General features: G+C 36.6%; 1 protein-coding gene across 3 annotated transcripts in view; it reads right to left on the minus strand.

Annotated features, from left to right (window-relative positions):
• NCOA1 (nuclear receptor coactivator 1) overlaps window positions 1-17,264 on the minus strand; it is a 140,739-nt gene extending 123,475 nt beyond the window's left edge. For all 3 annotated transcript variants that reach the window (XM_006835236.1, XM_006835238.1, XM_006835237.1), the window contains exon 1: window positions 17,108-17,264. The gene's annotated coding sequence lies outside the window, so the exon portion shown is untranslated. The remainder of the gene's footprint in view (window positions 1-17,107) is intronic.
• Between the last annotated feature and the right edge of the window lie 472 nt (window positions 17,265-17,736).

Raw genomic sequence — 17,736 nt, forward strand, 5'->3', positions numbered from 1 at the left:
CCCTCCTAATAATATGTCTGAAGTATGAGAGACGAAGTCTCATTATCCTGGCTTCTAAGGAGCAGTCTGGCGGTACTTCTTCCAACACACACTGGTTTATTCTTTTGACAGTCCATGGTACTTTTAATATTCTTTTCCAACTTTTTAACTGCATCAATTCTTACACAGTCTTCCTTACTCACTGTTCAACTTTGACATGCATATGAAACTACTGAAAATATCATCATTTGGGTCAGGCACACCTTAGTCGTCAAACTGACATCTTTGCTCTTAAACACTTCAAAGATTTGCCTAATGCAATATGCCACTTGATTCCTTGATTGCTGTTTTCATGACTGCTGATACTGGATCCAAGCAAAATAAAGTCTTTGATAACTTCATTCCTTTCTCCATTTATTTTTAATGATGTATTTACTGCTTCCATGGTGAATATTTCTGTTTTCATTACAAGGAGGTGCAACCTATACCGAAGTCTGTGGTCTTTGGTATTAGTAAGTATTTTAAGTCCTCTTCACTTTCAGCAAGCAAGGGTGTATCATTTGCATATCACAGGTTATTAATCAATCTTCCTCCAATCCTAACTCTTCATATGATCCAGCTTCTCTGATTATTTGCTCAGCATACAAAATGATTAAGTATGGTGAAAGATACTGGACTGGCATACACCTTTCCTGATTTTAAACCATTCAATGTCACCTTGTTCTGTTTGAATGACTGCCTCTTGGTTCCTCATAAGCACAATTAAGTGTTCTGGAACACTCATTCTCCGCAACATTATTCATAGCTTGTCATGATCTACACAGTCAAAAGCCTTTGCATAAAGCACAGGCAACATCTTTCCGGACTCCTGGTGTGGTGCTATAGGATAAGCACTAGACTGTGAACCATGAAGTTGGCAGTTCAAACACACCAGCTGCTCCTTGGGAACCCTATACTGGTCGCTATATACCTGAACCGACTCAACAGCACTTAACAATAACAACAACAAACATCTTTCTGGTATTGTCTTCTTTCAGTCAAGATCCACATCCTTGTCTAAATCTGGCCTGAACCTCTGACAGTTCCCTGTCAATGTACTGTTGCATCCATTTTTGTATTATCTCTAGTAAAATTTTACTTGCTTGATATATTAATGATACAGTCTGATGATTTCTGTACTCTGTTGGGTTACCTCTCTTTGGAACGGACACAGATATGGATCTCTTCCAATCCGTTTTCAAGGTAGCTGTTCCCCAAATTTCTTGGTCCAGACCTCTTAAGCTTCTATCTACAATCAAAATTTTCACCAGGTATCTCCACTTGGATGTCACATAGACACTGCAAACCCAGTTTTCCACCCTGTATTCACCATCTTTTCCTTATGTATTTAGGAGGTCCCTGTTGTTGTTACGTACCATCAAGTAGTTTCAGACTCAATGTGACCTATCTATGAACAGCATGAAACACTGCCCAGGCTTGCACCATCATCATAATTGTAGGAAGTTACCAGGCGATGCAAATGGCTTATATGCAACAACTAAAAGTTGACAGTTTGGACCCACCCAGCAGAGCTCAGAAGAAAGACCTGGTGAACTCCTTCCATAAAGATTACAGCCAAAAAAAAACCTATGGAGCAGTTCTGCTCGGTAGCATATGGGGTTGCCATGAGTCAGAACTGATCAGGCAACAATAGATTTGAGGTTCCTCATGTATTTTGGTGTACTGAAGTCATTCCTGCCTCTTCTTGCATATTACATCACGTAAGCAAAACATCATGATTTGTCAACTTTTATTTCCTGAATATTTCCAAAGTCCATGCTTTCTTCATATTCTCCTTTGTATCGACCACAGTTTAGGCTACCATCATCTCCTGTTGGACTACTAAAATATGTCTTCAAATGGACTCCCTGTTTGTGCTCCTTGAATGTCTCCTATGCAGAGCACTAGAGTATGCTACCAAAAATATCTGTATGATCATATCAATGTTTTGTTTAAAACCCTTTATTAACCCTTACTTACTCATCAGGACAACATCCAAGTTTCTTAACATACTGCTATGAAAAGAAGTTAACATCAGGTATCATCTACCGTGAGTCTATTACAGAATTTGATGAATGAGTAGTAGATTAAATATACCAATTTTTGTTTCAACCTAAAGAAAATATTTCAGGAATAAAATTCTTGGTAAAAATGTTCCATGTTCCTAGCAAAGGTAAGCATTGAGCAGAAAACTTTACACTGAATTGATTATAGGGAGAAGCCAAACAAATTAGCAGAAATTATTTACTAAGCTCCTACTACCAACTGTTCCAAGGGAGAAAGATGAGGTTTCTGCTCCCGTAAAAATTTATAGCTTCAGAAACCCTATTCAGGGTCATTATGAGTCGGAACTGACTCCATGGCACATAACCACTATCTACTTGGAGTCCTGGTGTGGCACTGCACTGGACTGCAAGGCTGGTAGTTCAAAATTACCAGCCACTCCTTGGAAACCCTATCAGAATCGCTATGAAGTCAGAACTGACTAAATGGCACTTAAAAACAACAGTCTACTAATCTCTATTGTAGACACTGGAGCTATAGCTGTGAACAAAAATTTCAAAAATAATTGCTCTCAAGTAGTGACATTCTATTTTGAGGAAGAAATAAAATGAGAAAATGACTAAGAAAATCATATAGCATATTTTGTTGTTGTTAAGTGCCTTTGAGTCAATTCTGACCCATAGTGACCCTCAATAAGGGTTTCCAAGGAGTAGCTGGTGAGCTTGAACCACTGACTTTGCAGTTCAAACGACTTTGCAGTCTGACACATTAGGCCACAGCGCCACACCAGGACTCCATATAGTATATACTTTGTGCTTCAATGATAACTTTCTAATTATATATATATGATGTATATATATGATATATATACATCATATAATATATATGCTAACTTTCTAATATGTGATTATATATATATTAGTTATAATATACTATATATATTAGAAAGTAACCATTGAAGCACAAAGTATATGGAAGGGAATGCATATCAACTTTTAAGTATAAAGGAAAGGCCTTGCTGAGAAGATGAGATAGTAAAAACTTGATGGATGTGACAGAGAAAGCGCTAAGAAGCATACCTGAAGAAAGAGTAATCCTGGCAGGAGAATGGGAAAAGTGTTTCCCCAAGGCTTTAAATTAGAAGCTTAACTATACTTTTTGAGAAATATGACAGAGATCAGTGTAGCTAGAACTGAGAAATGAGGCAGAGGGTAATTGGAGGTTACATCATGTAACACCTTAAAAGCAACTGCAAGGATCTCAGCTTTACTCCGAGTGAGCTGAAAAATCACTGGAGGACTGTAAGCAAAGAAAGACGCGATTTGACTTCCTCTGTGAAGGAAAAGTACTAATTTCTCTGATTGTCTAACTGTTAATTGGAAATTTCCATTTGGATATCTCACTGTCATTTCAAATTTAACAGGTATAAAACATACAGAATAGATTTTCAAGTTCCAGAGTTCTATTGGATAAATACCCATCATAAAAATTTTCATTAAATCTCTTGTTGGGGGTGAGAAATCTATGATAAGGAAGACACAGACGTACTTACCTTCTCAAAATTTATTATTTATTTATTTATTTTCTTAAATGTTTTATTGTGAATTATGTGATAGTTTACATGGGAGAACATTAATTTTACATTCATTCTATTGTATATCATCTCAAAATTTACAATTTAATGTGGAACTTCCAATGCAAAAGTAAATATGCTAAAATGATAAAAACTCCTTACACATCATCAAACGTCTTAAAACAATGGGGCCTGGGGGACTTGGGACACCATGATCAATTGACATAATAATATAGTCTCAGAAGACACCATGATCAATTGACATAATAATATAATCCATAAAAACAATGTTCTACATCCTACTTCGGTGAGTAGTATGTGGGATCTTACCAGTTCATGAGCAGCCATCTAAGGTATATTTACTGGTCTCTCCATGTGAGGAAGAAAGAATAGAGATGAGAATTGATGATGTATTTAATCAATCAGTCCAATGGACTAATGGAACATGTGAAGATCAGTTCCCACGACTTTGAGACCAGAAGAATTATATGATCCCAGGCTACCATTACCAACTGCTCTGAACGGGAACATATTAGAAGGTCCTGGATAGAATGTGAGAAAATGTGGAATAAAATAAAAACTATTGAACAGATCAGGCTTGCTGGTCAGAAAGAGACTGGAGGAACCCGAGACTATGGCCTCAACCACCCTTCAGGTCTGGAAAGGAATGCAACCCTCCTGGCCCAATTTTCAATCAAGTACTAGATAAGGCATGCTCACCATGGAATGGTCAATCATTCAGAATCAAAAGGGCAACGTTTATACCTAAGGACAAAGTTGAGAAGGGATGGGAATGTGAGTGGAATGGAAACAGGAACCACAGGGAGGAAATGGTATAACTGTTGGGAGCATGGAGGAGGACTGCTACCATTGAGATGAAATTAAAGTGTATGACTTGTTGAATGCAAAACTGATGAACTAGTCTGTAAACCTCCATTTAATTCACAATAAAAAAGTTTTTTAAAAAAAAGCTAGAACTGCACTGAAAAGACAGAGAAAGGTCAAAACACATGACAATGGTTTTGCTAGCACTCATTTCAAAACACTATTACAAAATAAAACAATAAGTTAAAAGATTCACAGAAACATAAAAAAAGTTAACCAAATATCACAAAAGTAAAGAAACTACCAGGTTAGTTTCACATTAAAATAAAACAGAAATATTTTAGATTTTATTAATGTAAAGATGAAATAATGCAATTAATGATGAAGCAACATCAACTCTGTATTTTCCTATAATAGAGCATTGAAAAAAATGAAAGACAAAAAAAAGATAAGCAAGAAAATGAAAGACATGACTTTAGAGTTTGACAAATGCCCTAAGAACAGAGCTAGCTAATACCTACCTACTTCATGCTCAAAACAGAACCTAACCTGCTGCTGCTGGCAAGTCAATTCTGACTCACAGCAATCTTATATGTAGGTCAGAGTAGAGCTGCTCCATGGGGTTTCTGAAGCTGTAATCTTCTTTTTTTAATGTTTTATTGTGAGTTGTATGATAGTTTACATGGGAGAACATTAACTTTATACTCATCCTATCGTTTATCGTTTCATTGCCATGGTTACAATCCCTCCATGCATCATCAACCAACCAAAGGGTATACCTTGCAAATCTGGCCCCCCTCTACCCCTGCCCCGGTTGTTAGCACACAGCCCCTCTTCCTCTCTGGGTCTAGAGTACCCAGCCGCTTCATCGCTCCATGTCATCATCTCTGCCTCCATCTCTGACGTCACTGCTTCTCTGCAGAGGTAGGGTCCCCCTCTCCGCTCTTCTCCCTTGATGGTCCCAGGGACCTCTACTCCTAGACTGCAAAGTCAATCACTCCTGAGGCTGTAATCTTTACAGAAGCAGGCTTCCTTTTTTTGCCCATGGAGCAGCCAGTGGGTTCTAAATGCTAAACTTTTGGTTACCAGTTTGATGCTTAACCCACTTTGCCACCAAGGCACTTTATGCTCAGGTACCACATTTTATTTCCTTACCTGCCCATCATCTCTGCTTCCAGTGACATTATGTATATCGGTGCTTTGACACTCCAGGGTGTATTTCTTAGTAGAGTGTGCTAGAAATTATAATTCTGTTTTGTTCTCCTTCTAGACTATGGACTCAAAGGCAGTTGCTAGATTTTATCTGTTGTATATCCAATATCTTACATAATGCCTAAAACATACACAGGAGGCAATGAAGTAAGTGATGAACTAAAATTAAGCTGTATCACTAATATGGAGTCCTGATGGCCTGGTGGTTACACACTTGACTGCTAACTCAAAGATTGGTAGCCTGAACCCACCAGTTACTCCTCAGAGAAAGACAAGGCGGTTTGCTTTACATGGGGTCTTTCTATGAGACAGGATCAACTTGACAGCAATAGGCACTATTAATAAAACATTTAAGGTTTTTAAGGGAAATTTAAGAATGTTTTAGAATCATAATATTTTACAAAGCTTTGAAATTCTTTACTATCCTCGTGAAATATAAGCATTCTTTAAATCCTTGTTTCATTATTTTCAACAGAAAAAGGAAAAAGAAAACCTACCTTTTTGGTCTTGAAATGGATGAACATCTCTTCAAAATTTGAAGAGGCAAATGCACTATTTAGAATAACATCCTACAATATTTCACAGTACTGCAAAGATTCAAAGCCCTGTAGCAGTTATACAACTGTAAATAATATAACCCCACAAATTAGATCATTTTCAGCCAAGAAAGAAACCTGGACTTAAAAACGAGATTTCCCCATATAGTGCTACTGTTAGACTACCAGTGAGAGATTCAGATCTGCTAAATTTATCTGCGATTCTGGGACTGAGAGGCCATCAGACAATTCCACAGCAGCCAGCCAAGCTGGCCTACCAAAATAAGAGCCAATAATAGTCAAGGAGCTAGGAGCGAGCCACCAACAATTTGCTGATGATATGATTCTAGTATTAACTGCTTTCTATTTACAAGACACAATAAACAGATAGTGGAATGCAAAACCTCTGATGAGTGAAAACTATTATAGCTGTTCTATTTATGTGAAATGGCTTTACATTTGGCAGTTGGGGTACTTAAATAAGGGTCTTTAAGAAAAGAAATGTTAGCTTCATGAAACCAATTTGCATATCACCTTTTAAAAGAGAGATAAGGTTTCTAAGTAAAAGCACCTTGTTGATTTAAAAGAGTTGTCAAGTTATACTCAAATAATCCCATGCAATCTCTAGAGAGTAGTTTTAGGAATGAGAAACTACATCTACCTCTATTCAAATATGCTAGACGAAACTAAACTAAACTAAAGCAATAAGGCAACACTTTATAAACCAGTTATAAATTCCTCATAAGAAATCTATCATTCTTCTCTTAGAATTTAGCTGAGAGCTGCATAACATGAAAAATAAGAACCGATTAATCAATCAACACCTCTAACAATATATTTTAAAATGCTTAGTAGGACACAATACAGTGAGTGAAGTGTGTATATGATGAGAAGGATACTCTCATGTTTAGGGTTCCTGACTACTGGCTCATCTGAATGTTATTTCCCCAGCATTCATTCATTATCATTATGTAAAGAGCTGACACTCTCCAAGTAGATAGTTGTATGAACAGAATCACACAAGAAAAACAATGACAAATGAAGACCTACTGCATTAGGTAATTGTCAAAAATAAAATTTTCTCAAACTGAAGTCCACCGGTACATTGTGTTCTCTAATGAAGTTTTAAATTTTGTCTTCTCATTTCAATTACCACTCAAAATTTTTTTCATGTAAGAAAGGATGGAGACTTTAGGATTTTCATTGCCCTGAACCTTGGAATTATTAGCACTTAAATTTTTTTTATTAGAAAATAAGAGTCCTACTACTAAAATTATAAAAATAAGAACATAATGACTAAAGAGAGAACTGAAAAAATATTTGCACTAATTGAATAAGTCATTGGCTAATGAGATGTCTTCCTGCTTCCTTCCTGCCTTTCCTATGGTATTGTTGGTGTTGTTCATTCCATTTCAAACGGCTCTGTCATATTTTTATTTGTGTCTCTGTCTTTCATCCTCTAAAAGATTCTGAGATTCTTGACAGCAGGAGACATGACTCATCCATATTTCAATGGCCCACAGCAACTAAAATGTTTTGCCTGTCTAATCAGCTAAGAAACTAATCAAACACTTGCTTTGTGAAAAGCATAGTGTTCCCCAAGTTAAACGAAACACAGAGAAATTAAGATGGAGTGCTTGCACTAAAAGATATTATTTAGTAAAGATGTCATCATAAAATGAGGCAGAAATACAGAAAGCACTGTACAGAAGTAGAGGTAGTTGGTATGGAAGTCAAAGGCATGGCATGATTTACATTTCAACAAAGGAAATAAAGATGACTTAGTGCCATTTTCAATTAGAAGCAATATGCACAGAACTACTAGTTACCCTACAATGTCAATGACCACTTCTAAGTTAGTCTTACGCCTAACAATAATGAGTGTGTGCTGAGTGAATAACATTCAGAATAACCAGCAGTCAGGAGCCTTGGTGGCTCACCGGGATAAGCACTGGGCTGCTAACTGAAAGGTTGATGGTTTGAACCCAACAGCCATTGTGGGAGAAAGATGAAGCAGTACTACTCTGCCACACGGGGTCACTAAGAGTCAGAATGACTCAATGGCAGTGATTTGGTTTGTTTTTAACCAGTCGTCATTAATATTAACTCTAGTTTTAAATGCATATAAAACATGTCATGCAATATTAAAGGTATAGTAAGTGGGCTGAGACTAAATTACTAAAAGAGTAAATTGTATCCTAAAACACAGTAATGAGATACAGGAATAAGTAAAAACACATTAAGATGGGGTTTTCCATGTGCAAAAATTTGAGGAGAAATAACCTATAGTAATATCTAATTTGGAAACACATCACTAATGAAATTGTAATATTGTTTAAGCTTCTGAATCAGAGAGTTTAAAAAATAAAGCAAAGGAGCTAACCCTGATTACTCTAAGATTTCTTTTTGTTCTTGTATTTCACAGACCCACTAGTTTCAGGTGAATAACATCTATAATCACTAAATAGGACTGAAATGAAGAAAATTCCTCCAAACAGATAATACATTATATGTTATCCAGTCCAGTTCAATGAAAAACACTAAGAACAAACTGGTAGACTGACAAAATCAGGTTTAAGGACCAATTGTCACAAAGAGGCTGCACACCAAAGGACACATGGAGCCACACACCAAAAGAAGGGACAGAGCTATTACAATTTTTTTTGAAAAAGGTGATGCTTAGCTGAAATTTATTTAAATAAAGTTGAGTTTTGATAGACTCAAAGCAAATAGGGCTGTATGTAGAGCTCAATATCCAGTCCTAATTGCAAAAGTGATTCTAGGGTCCTGTCTCCTTGGAAATAAGAAAGTTATAGTTGATGTAGAATGCGGTGTCCAGTAACCCTTTATCCGAACGGTTTTATAACCTGCGTTATAAATCTAGGCTGCATCTCTGTCAAAAAGTGACTTGCCAGAGAGGGATGCTTCTTCCTTACTGGTGTAATTTCAAATATTAATGTTTCTGACTTTATTTTAGAGAATCAAGTTTTGTATTTATTTTTGAGAATCCAGTTTTTTACTAAGTGAAGAGGCAGTTGTCCAAGAAGGGGTCCATTACGAAACTCTCTAGCTGCAGTTATGTTCGAGGGAGCTATATATTGTTTTCTGCTAACTTTGCACCTAACTCTGTCACTATTCTTTCAGCCCCATGAATGGCTGAGCAGATTTGTATTTTCTCAGTCCATGCTCATTTTCACTTTCTTAGTGTCATCTTCAATTAGAAGCAACAGGCACAGAACTACTAGTTACCCTACAATGTCAATGATCACTTCTAAAGTTAGTCTTATGCCTAAAAATTTTGTATGATAAAATGTAGCCAAAACAACACATAAATGTATATACTATTTTTATTTCCTATTGTGTTGGTAGCATCAGGAATGGCAAAAAAAAAACAATGCACATATAATAAACCTTAAGAGATTTTCAAAGAGTAGGAACACTCTAACCTCTAGCATAATTTAAACCAAATACAGCCATAATTTAAAATCTTAGGTAATAATTTCCTAACCAAGACAATATTTCATATTTTCTCCCCAAACTGTGAAATCATTATCCTTAGTCATGGCCTTTATTTTCTTTGTTAATGATTAATAAATCTTAAACAGTGGATGTTTACCTTGTTTTAAACCAAGAAGGTTATTTGACATTAGCACTCTTCTATGTGTGGCTGAAAGAAAATTTGACAAGACCTACTTAATCTGGACTCCTGGTATAGCGGTGTAGGATCAGCACTGGACTTTGAGCCACAACGTCCTTGGAACCCACTAGGTGTTCCTTGGAAACACTATAAGGTTTGCTGTGAGTTGGGACCAACTTGAAGATACTTAAGAACAACAACAACTTAACTTGAAATCCTGGGGTGGCGCTGTAGGATAAGCACTGAACTGCTAACTTACAAGGTTGGAGCTTCAAACCCACCAGCTACTCCTGGGAAATCCTATACAGTGTCGCTTCGCTATGACTTGGAACTGCCTCAACAGCTATTAACAACAACAACAACTTTACATATAAAAGTACTTAAGGAATTCTGGATTGGTGCTGTAGGATAAGCACTGGACTTCTAACTGCAAGGTTGGCAATTCACATTCACCAGTCACTCCTCAGAAATCCTATACAGGGGTGCGAAGAGTCAAAACTGACTTGATGCCCACAACAACATATTAAAGGGTATGTTCAGAAATATGTAATACTCTGCTTTGCCTGTTCAAAAGTATGCACATCTGAATGGGATATGAGGTTACAGAAAATAATATTTCAGAAATTAACAAAATTGAAGTGTTCAGTAAAAAGTTATTTTTCAGAGATTTAAAAATCATGATAAATATTCAATACTTTTGGCTTTGTAATAAAAATTGTGTTAAAAACATAGCTATTCTATAGAACCCACCTTTAATTCATATAATTCCTCTATTTTGGCTTGCCAAAGTTACATAAAAATTTTTCAGGCAATAAATGCAATACTGAGCACGTATTCTATGAGGACACATAATTTTATGACATTATTCATACCATAAAGCAGCTTACAAGCTTGGGTATGGAAAACTAGATCCATGAAAATATAATGAAAGATAACATACAACCGTGAGAGCAAAAATGAGTGTTGAGTTATAAGTGCTATCGTTTCCAGAGGAGTGTATATGTGCACTCAGTTTCAATTTCAAGACTTTAAGACCTATATAGGGTTTCCAAAGCTATAAATCTTCACAGGAGCAAAAAGCATCATCTTTCTCTCTCAGGAGCTGCTAGAGGATTCGAACTTCTGACCCTATAGTTAGCAGTCCAACATGTAACCCATTATGCTAACAGAGCTAAGGAATGGAGGATGTAATTTCAATAGATCTACATTTTCAAGCATTTTTCAGTTCATAACATAGTACACAACAATAGCATACTCCTCTCTAGGTAAACACACTTCTCAGCAGTTAGAAAAATCCTTGGGGGATTGAAAATTAACCTAATGGAGAACTTGCTGCTACTCTTGAGTAGATGAGGACAGGAAAAAGGATGTTAAGTGTTCTTCAAGGTCTGTAAGCTACGCAGCATGTGAATCATCCAAGTTTAAAACCAAAGGATCCCAGCCAGCTTGTTCTCTTAAATCCTGTACTAATTCATGGGAAAATAAAACATATACTGCTGGAGTCATGGCAAGCCGTTAGCCACACCAGTTGCCACACAATGTACACAGATGTCACTATTGAAGCTATGTAGTTTTAAAAGCATTCATGTTTGACTTTCCAAAAGTTTGTGGAAAAACAGATTTAAATATAATTTTGTATAATACAAAAAGCCATTGTTTCAAATCAATTTAACCAAATATTCAGAAAATGAGGTAAATTAAACCTGTTCATTTTATATTGCCATTAAAAACAACAACAACAACAATAAATCCAAGTTGGAAATGGAATCACAACAAAACAATTTATGACACCCATGAGTTTTATGTAGTCTCTTGACTACAGAAAAGCTTTCTGTTACTCAAATAAATAGAATATAGTTCAAATAACTTTAGCTTTCCCTATAAAGTCTTTTTCTAAAAGCCACAAATGCATAGCAAAATTGAGTGATATAAATCTCACCACCTGTCTTTTTCCATCAAAGTCTACATTTTCTCTTGGATGCAGAAAACATTGAACAGAAAAATAGCTACAAGCTGGAGTCTGAAGAGAATGAAGATAAGCATTAAATATAGATAATCCACAGGTGATTACCCCAAATTAAATCACTACATATTTACTATATAAAACTATGCTAATACCAGAAATAAAAAGTTATGCCCCAGGATCAGAATATAGTTACTAAATTTCTCTCAAATATTTTAGATAGTCATTTCAGAACACAGTATAGTTAAGTGTACATATCCAAACCAATAAAAGAAAAAAAAATCACTGAAATTTGATATTTAGTGCTGTAAAGTAGCATAGCTTAAGTAACAAAAAGTAGAACTGTATGGGTCAAAATAATTTGCAAAAACAATGGAATTATATTTTGAGGGCACTAGAAAATTATCGAGACAAGTATACCCTCTAGTTAATTTTTGGTTTGCCTCATGAAATGGAGGGTAAAATTGATAAATGAAATCATAGAATCAATCTACATACAATCTTCACTCACTGCCCACTTTTATAGAACAGATTTGTTGTTGTTAAGTGCTGTCCAGTCGGTTCTGACTTATACTGACCCTACATAGGGTTTCCAAGGAGCAGCTGGTGGGTTTGAACTGCCAGTCTTGTGGTTTGCAGTCCAGTATTGATCCTACAGCACTCAGCTTAAAACCTGAATCAACCTAATTGACTCATATATATTTAGCAAAAACATTATTGACACTGATTGAAAAATGGAGAAAAAAAAAGCTCCTCATGCATTTCAGATGAATAGCTTGTTCAATAGCATCAATATATCTTCAAGGCTAATAAAATGTATCTAGTTATAGCCCTTACAATGTAAGGACATACTAAATAGCTCTGTACATGTGGAAGCTAAATGTTCACAAAGTAGGAATTATGAAAACAATGTTCATAAAATTAAGATTGGACACTCAGACTTTCTCCAGCAATTATCACCTACCACACTGCTTTTCCCACCACTTGTCTGTCAACTCTGTTGTACTCTGGTGGCTTATGTGCTGCTGGAGGCTATGCCACTAGTATTTTAAATACCAGCAGACTCACTCATGGTACACAGATTCCAGTGGAGCTTCCAAACTAAGACAGACTAGGAAGAAGCAGAGGCAGACCACATCTGAATTCCACTAAAAACCTAAGAATAGCAGAGAAACACTAAAACACAGTGCCAGAAGATATGAGCCCCCTAAGGTTAGAAGACACTCAAAATAAAGCATGAGAAGAGCTGCCTTCTCAAAGTAGAGATGACCATAATGAGTGAATGGAGCAAAGCTTTCAGGATCATCATTTGCTGATGGGGCACAACTATAAATGCGAAAAACAGTTGCAAACATTCATCAATAAACAGAACATGCAATGTACAGAGTATGTAAAAAATGAAATGAAACACAAAGGATTATATCTCCAAGGAATTAATGAGCTGAAACAGACTGTTACTGGCCGTTCTGAATTGTATAAACATATGGTTTACTATGCCGGAAGTGACAAATTGAGCAGGAAAGCTGTCCATTCATCGTCAAAACAGAGCACCTCAAGATCTATCTTGAATTCTGTCTGTGATAGGATAATATCTATACACCTAAAAAGAAGGCGTGTTAATAGCATTATTATTCTAGATTTCTTACCAACCACTAATTCTTTGATTTCATTTTTTATGAAATCGAAGAATTCTACCAGTTACTTGATAAAGAGCAAAAGAATACTGTCATATAGTGATGGAAAATTAGCCCCCTTTGAAAGGCACTCAAACTGCAACTGGGGAAGAGGTGACTCCACAAAGTAGACGTGAATGTGACGATGTGAATTTGCTGATGGGGCACAACTCAAAATGAAGAGAAACAGCTGTGAACATCCATTAATAATCAGAATATGGAATATACAAAGTATGAGTCTATGTAGACGGGAAATTGTCAACAATGAAATGGAACACATAAACAATGATATCCTAGGCATTAGAGAGCTGAAATGAACTGGTATTGGCCACTATGAATCTGATAATCATCTGGTTTACTACACTGGGAATGATAAGAGGAAAGGAGTCACATTCATCAGCAAAAACAACATATCAAGATGAGTCATGAAGTACAACACTATCTGTGATAGGATAATATCCATACACCTACTTGTGGAGTCCTGGGTGTGGCACTGTGGGCTAATGTGTCAGACTGCAAAGTCATTAGAACTGCAAAGATCGGTGGTTCAAGCTTACCAGCTGCTCCTTGGAAAACCTATACAGGGTCTCTATGGGTCAGAATAGACATGAAGGCACTTAACAACAATAACTTGAAGGACCAGTGAATACCACTATTATGCAAATTTATACACCAACCACTAAAGCCAGTGATGATGAAACTGAAGAATTCTACCAACTTCTTCAGTCTGAAACTGATCAAACATACAATCAAGATGTATTGATAATGACTGGTGATTGGAATGCAAAGGTTAAAAACAAAGAGGAAGGATAGTTGGAAAATATGGCCTTGGTGATAGAAATAAATGCTGGAGATTGCATGATAGAATTTTGCAAGACCAAAGACTTCTTTGTTATGAATACCTTTTTTCAAACAACATAAAAGATGACTACACCAGATAGAATATACAAAAATCATACTGACTACATTTGTGGAAAGAGATGGCGGAAAAGCTCCATATCATCCACCAAAACACGGTCAAAGGCAGACTGTGGAACAGACCACCAATTGTTGTTGTTGTTAGGTGCCATCAAGTCGGTACTGACTCACAGAAACCCTATGCACAACAGAATGAAACACTGCCCAATCCTGGGCCAACCTCACAATTGTTGCCACACTTGAGCCCACTGATGCTGCCATTTTGCCAATCCATCTCGCTGGAGGTTTTCCTCTTTTTCTCTGACCCTCCATCTTACCAAATATGGTATCCTTCTCCAGCGACTGGTCCCTCCTGACAATGTCCAAAGTACGAGAGACAAAGTTTGGCAATTCTGGCCTCCAAGCAGCACTCTGGCTGCACTTCTTCCAACACAGATCTGTTGGTTCTTTTGGCAGCCCATGGCACTTTCAATATTCTCCTCCCATAACTCAAAAGCATCAATTCTTTTAAGGTCTTCCTTATCTTAGATAATAATGATGAGTATGTTACATTCCTGAACTTGATTGTTATATTGTTGTTGTTAAGTGCCCTTGAGTCCTTTCTGATGACTCCCTGTATAGGGTTTCTGAGGCTTTAAATCTTTGTGGAAGCAGAAAGTCTCATCTTTCTTCCACAGAGCAGCTGGTGGGCTCAAACCACCAATCTTGAGGTTCACAGTCCAGTGCTTAGCTTATGGAGCCACTGCACTCCCCAAGTAGGAGATAGGCAGTGAATATTAAGGAGTGAAGGATCATGGTGTCTTACTCTCCTACGGTTCATCATCATGATAATGGATAAGGAAAAAAAAAGTTATAGCAATAGTAGCAATAAACAAAGTTAAAGGAAATGGGACAAAATGTTTATAATTGGTACAACTTGGCAATGGACATACAACTTTTCTATAGGCTTGCAATTACTTTAATTAATGACAAGGGGTAAATATAAAAGAGGAAATGTTCATTGCATCATGAAGAAAACAAAACGTTCTCAGACCCACTCACTGAACAATGAGTTAACAAAAAACATACCCAAACCACTGCTGCCACTAGATTACATTATTGTCTCGCCCTGTATCTTTGACAAAGTCAAGGTGCTAACATCCCCTTCCTGAAAAATTCTTCGAGAAAAGGCTCTCCTGCAATATTAAAATTTATTTTAATTACAATATAACCTGTTATGTAAAACTTTTTTTCTTTATAATCAGATGCTTATTTACTCATTTACCTCTTCTTAATAAAAACCAACAATCTGATTTGAACAAAAGAATTCATAAGTCAATAAAAGCAATTGATAAAAGATAATCAGTATTAATAAAAGTTAACAAAACCCAGAAACTTGGCATTCTTTTTGTTCTGGAAACCAGTAAGATTTTATAGAGACAGCTAATATTATTGTAGGACTAAATGAGTATCTTCTAAAGTAATTCTGTAACTTCAATTTTTGCTTTAAGGCCCAAATTCATTGTTTATTTCAAACAGGAATTTCTTGTCAGCCAACTAAATATAACTCCCATGAAAGTCTATGATCATTACCACTTCACTTTCCAAGCTGATGATGATAGCTCTCCATGGTAACAATGTTCTCCTCCTTAAAGGAGGGTGAGTGTACAGCTGGGAAAAACAAATAAGAGAGTTTCTGGGGCATTGCTACTGTCCTACTTCTTAACCTGGGTAATGTTTACCTGAATATGCTCAGTATATAATCACTCAAATTTACATACTTAGTATTTGTCAATTTTGTGTGTTGTTGTTAAGTGACCTTGAGTTGATGCCAACTCAAAGTGACCCTAAAAAAGGAATGACTGGTGGACTTGAACTACTGACCTTGCAGATAGCAATTCATTGCTTATTCTACAGCACCACTCCATATCTTTACAGAAGCAGAAAGCCTCATCTTTCTCCTGTGGAAAGGTTGGTGCATTAGAACTGCTGACCTTGCAGTTAGCAGCCCAACACATAACCCACTAACTACACCACCAGAGCTCCTTATTATAATTCAATTTAAAAGTCTGTTGATTTTTTTCTCCTGTTAAGTCTTGCCCTGATTGATTTTACCAATTTCTGATTACTTTCAAATTATCTACCATCTTGATATATGTTCATTTTTTTAAATCTATAGGATGCTTGGTCTACTTTCATTTTCATAAATACATTAGTTATATTTTCTCAGGTCACTAAGTATGAGAAAACAGCAACACCCTAAAAATCTCTAAATGTACAAATGGGCACTAGGCATATCTAGATTTACTAATTAGATAAATGTTAGAAATACATGAACCAAATCTGAGGATGGCTCAGTATGGCATTTCTGTTGCTATTTGCATTTCAGTAAGGATCTGTAATATAGCAAGTATAGCAATGATTGTAAGGTTGGTGTAGGACCGGACAGTGTTTCATTATGTTGTGCATAGGGTTGCTATGAGTCAGTACCGACTTGGTGGAACCTAACAACAACAAAGAATCTGTAAACTGTAAGATCCAAAATCTATATTGGCATTAATGTATACTAAAGCATTTCATAAAGTGTCATCTAAGACTTCTAACCATTTCCACTTAGGAACGTTATCACATTTGTTTTATGATAATCTCCAAGCTTCTCAGATCAAATACACACTGCCATAAAACAATCTTTGTAAGCAGGTAATCATTTCCCCTCTATACTTTTGTAGAGGCAAAGCTCTTTCATCAACACAGAACCATAATTCCTACCTGGGAGACTTCTTTGTTCATAATGAGTTCTGAAAACAGATACAGTCAAATCTAGTGCTCCAGAGGGAAGCCTCCAGGGTATGGGGTAATGATGTTTTCCAGAGATGATGCTTGTCTCTTCACTCTCTCCTCATTTAAGGGCAATTATGCAAACAACTAAAATAAACAACAATAACAACAAAATATATATATTGTTGTTTGCTGTGGAGTCTGTTCCGACTCATAGCGACCCTGTACAGGGTTTCCGAGGCTGTAAATCTTTACGGAAGCAGAAAGCCTCATCTTTCTCCCACGGAACAGCTGGTAGTTTTGAACTGCTGACCTTGCGGCTCACAGCCTGATTCGTAACCACAACGCTACCAGAGCGCTCTCTCTCTGTGTATATATATATATATGTATGTTGTTGTTGTTAAGTGCCATCGAGTCGGGTCCGACCCATAGCGACCCTGTACAGGGTTTCCGAGGGTGTAAATCCTTACGGGAGTAGAAAGCCTCATCTTTCTCCCGCGGAGCGGCTGGTAGTTTCGAACCGCTGACCTTAAGGTTCGCAGCCCGATTCGTAACCACTACGCTACCAGAGCTCCTTATATATATGTGTATATATATATATATAAAAGAGAAAAGAGAGG

Source organism: Chrysochloris asiatica, unplaced genomic scaffold (genome assembly GCF_000296735.1).
Source record: "Chrysochloris asiatica unplaced genomic scaffold, ChrAsi1.0 scaffold00016, whole genome shotgun sequence".
NCBI lineage: Eukaryota > Metazoa > Chordata > Mammalia > Afrosoricida > Chrysochloridae > Chrysochloris > Chrysochloris asiatica.